Here is a 4,315-nt window from a genome sequence, read left to right on the forward strand (position 1 = left end):
GGGGGTAGAATAGGGGGAAGAGGGAATCATAGGATAGAAGACAGATCAGGCACCAGAGTGACCTTGAGTGATCTAAAGGGATAACACCAATTGGCAAGCTAAGCAATAGTGGAGAGACCACCTCGAATGCCAATTCCTGATAATGAACTTGATGTCTATAACCATCCTGTGACTGATGGAAGCAGAGGCAAATACACAATTAATCACTGAACTGAACCCAAGGAACCCAGTGACAGAGAGAGAGGAGTGATGAGCAAATTGGCAAAGAATGAGCTGGCAAAACCAGCAGAGACAGCTGATCTGAACAGGGGAGAGCTCTTGGACCCCAGACTGACAGCGGGGAGGCTAACATGGGACTGATCTGGACCCCCCCAAATGTGAGTGTCAGCGAGAAGGCCTGGGCAACCTATGGGGCCCTGAGCTGTGGATCAGTGTCTATCCCTGGAATACAAACAGTCAGCATGTGCCTATAGCACAAAGAGGGATGCTCTCTCAGCCTGGACTCTTAGGGGAGTGCCTGGACCCTACCCAGAGTGAAATGACAGACTCTAGATATTCCCTATGTGGAAGGATTTGGCAATAGGGTGGGAGGGTGGGGGGAAGGGCAGTGTGGGAGGAGGGGAGGGAGAGGGAACTGGGATTGACATGTAAAACAAGCTATTTAAAATTAAAATAAAAAATGATAAAAAAACCATACCATTTAACTGGCTTACTATCTGAAAAAAGAAATCCTTAATGAAGATTGCAATGCTCATAGTTCCTTAAAATTGTAAGGTTCTGTATCTGTATCACCAAGGATAAAGATGAAATATTCTGTTGATAACACTGAATGCCAATTTCCACTGTACAGAGAAAAGACAAATGACACCCAGACTATCTGTCCTTTGTTGATGTTGAGAATCACCATGTAACTTCTGCCCAATAATTTTTGGGGGTTGAGAAAGTACTCAGAGATGTTCTGAATGTGTGCAGATATTTGTTAGTTTCTGCAAAGTAGTGGCAAGGTACCTCTCCCCTTTCTGGGTACAAACATTCTGTTTGAACATCATGAAGTTATCACTTTTAGGCATCCCTAAGTGTTTTCCTATTAAGTAAGGAACATAGCTGGGTTTATAATCAGGTTATTAAATAGTAAGAAGTACTGTGAGTCAGGGCTGGAGAGAGGGCTCTGTGGTTAAGAGCACTTGCCACTCTTGCAGAGGACCCAGATTTCATTCCCAGCACCAGCAGCTCACGACCATCTGTAACTCCAGTCCCAGGGGATGTGACATCCTCTTCTGGCCTCTTTGGGCAGCAGTCATGCATGTGACAGGCAGACATACAGACAAAACACCCATAATTAAGAAAAAGAAAGCACTGTACCTGCCTATCAGCTGTTGCAATAGACACATGAAGTCCAAGGGCTGTTCTGACATCGTAATGCAGACTAGAAAGAAGCTGCACTGTCCAGCAACAGGCAGCTCTGAGTCACTGTCCTCCACTCCTCTTTCTACGCCATTCTCATCTTCCTTCTTGCATGGCCTTGACCTTATCACACAGGCACCTCTGTCCCACATAAGGCAGGATGTCGCTTGATCTTGTGTAGTACTGTATCACAGCACCTACACCATGTTAGAAACTCTCCCTAGATGACAACCTTTGGTGCTCCACAAGCCTGCAGCACCATGGTTCATAGATGATTAAAAATCTAGAGAATTACAAAGAGCGAGCCTTGGCTGTGAGGAGCCGGAGTCCTTAGTGAGATGGGCTCTGAGGGTGAACCAGGCTCAGGGGCTACGTCAGGTGAGGAAGGACCCAGATGTGCTTCTCCTTGCTCTCCTTACCTTCACATGGCTAGAGAACAGGAAATCATTGCCAATTTCAATGGTCCTCAGCAAGTTCCTAGGGGAGGGGGTGTCCAGAACACTGTTAGCCTGTGCATTAGGGGTGGAGTGCCTTCTCTTTCTGAAAAGAGTCCTCTCTCCCCTTTCCCCATGCTGTCTAAAAAGCACATTGGACCAAGAGCCTCAGAACAATGCTTCCTAACCAACTAGATCCATCCCCAGCACTTAAGGGTATTTAAATTTCCCAGTCCCTTTCGAGAAATTGGACGTGTTAATCCTGCAGATGGAGCCTGATAATTTATAGTTTAAAACGCTTTCAAGTTTCTCTAAGAAAAATTGGTTTTGGAACCACTGGTCTAGTGTAATAAAAAGTGGCTATCCTTCCAATTAGACAAAAGAGCACCCTTGGAATCGGGCTACACAGCACAGTTCCACGGTGTAAAGCCAAATTCGCCTACTAATACAGTGGCCCATTGCCTGATCCCATCTCCTCCAAGTGTATTTCACCTGCACACAGCTGGACAAGGGAAACATTAACCAGCAGAGAGCAGACTCAACATCCTTTTTTTCTGCCTTCCAGGGGCACTCCAGGTTTGCCAAATGGGGACCAGCCATACAAGGACAATTGGCCATTGATCTCAGTCAGGCACCCACAGGCAAGGACTCCAGTACAGCAGGGAACTCAATGAAGAGTAACCATGGAAACATGGCTCTGGCAAACTATTCACACAGCCTCAGGTGTGTATTTATGGACAGAGCTGCAGCCCACATACTCGGGATCAAGGCAGAACAAAGGCAGCTGTCCCTCCTACTGCCTGTCATTGTGTGCCAAGAGGCCAGTTCACCACTCTTATGAATAGTATCAATGCTCACCTCCCTGATATAGTGCCAGGAATCATTGGCTTTATTTGAGAGGGAGAGATGTGGGGAGGGGAGAGTCGGTAAGAAGCAGGGGAGGAGAAGAAGGGCAGGAGGGAAGAAGACAACCTTTATGGCAGGGAGAAGCTGGAAGGGTGCTTGGGACTGAGCTAAAGCATAAACAAGTTTCTGGTCTGAACTGCCCTGGGATTCCAATCTGTTTTATGGCTACATTTATTAATTCACAGCTTTCATGTTTTGTAAAAGCAGATTGGTTCCAGATACTTAAAAATTAGCATGTTGTCTGTTTACACATCTGTTAAATCCAAAACTAGTAAAGAAGGGAGTATTACTGTATTCAACAACTCTCTCCCTTTGTTATGAAGCCCTTATTGTCCACAGATTTTATTACTTGTGGCCTGGTCTACTGAGGGAAAAGACATTTCACATGTTCTTGGAGCTATTATTTGTTTTCAGGCTCAAAGTCCCTCTGACATGCACAGTGATACTCAGTCTTTCTTAGTCTGGTCTGTTTCAACTAACATTATTTTTCCCACATGTCTGCTAACTAACATGGATTTGTTCTTTCAACAAGAAAATTTATTGAATGTCTATGAACAGCAAATACAATGTGAGATCCAAACAGCAAAGAAAAAAACAGAAAAGAAAAAAAGATCTTGTTTCTGGCCCAACAGGACTTGAACATACAGAATACAGCGTTCCTGTCATACAAGAGTCCTGTCATCCCAACCATCAGGGAAACTGAAGCAGGGGAATTGTGACTTCAAGGATAGCCTAAAAAGTTTGGGAACTTAGAAATACCTGCTTGATACACATTTAAAAATAGAAATATTTAAAGGGACTGGGGGCATGGCTCAGTGGTAGAGCCTAGTACGCATACAGTCCTGGTGCCAGAAAGTACTGGGGATGGGGACACAGAGTGCTGATCTATGCAAACAGGCATTGTTTTAAAGTCACAGTCAAGGTCGAATACATGATTCCAAGGTCATAGGCATTTAGAGTCGTCCTAGGCAACAGATTCTTACACATATGTTCAGCCAACTGCTCCCAGGAAACATGCACATGTGAATTATGCAAAACTACTTTTCACCTCCATCAAAGACAACCAAATAATCAAACTGTAGCACTCAGCAAAATGATCTACCTGACAATTGATATACAGACATTTAAAACTGAAGGAACTCCAGGGAATTTTTCTCCCATTTCAGACCTTGAAACCGAGAGTCAAACTTTTTAGAGCCTTTCCTAAAATTATACAATAAATTAACGAGAACAAATTAGTTCTAGTGATTTTTGGGATGCTCACATTTTACTGTATTCTGAAGTATTCATCAGTATTTACTTGACAGGAAAACATCTAGTAACATTAAGGATGATTTAACAAGGAGTGGAAGTCAAACAGAAACCTAGGCAGAAAACTCCTGAGTTCATTTAACACATATGACTGACATTAACTCAAGTTCCCCTCCCAAAAAGACTATGATACCATTACAATAGAAATCTTAAGGATGTTGTCACCCTCCCTCTCAAGGAGAAAAAGATGACCTTGAAACAGTAGAAATCTAGCCCATTCCCTTTATAAGGGCCTGGTATATCAGTGAGTTGATCTATTG

This window comes from Mesocricetus auratus, unplaced genomic scaffold (genome assembly GCF_017639785.1).
Source record: "Mesocricetus auratus isolate SY011 unplaced genomic scaffold, BCM_Maur_2.0 Super-Scaffold_6723, whole genome shotgun sequence".
Lineage (NCBI taxonomy): Eukaryota > Metazoa > Chordata > Mammalia > Rodentia > Cricetidae > Mesocricetus > Mesocricetus auratus.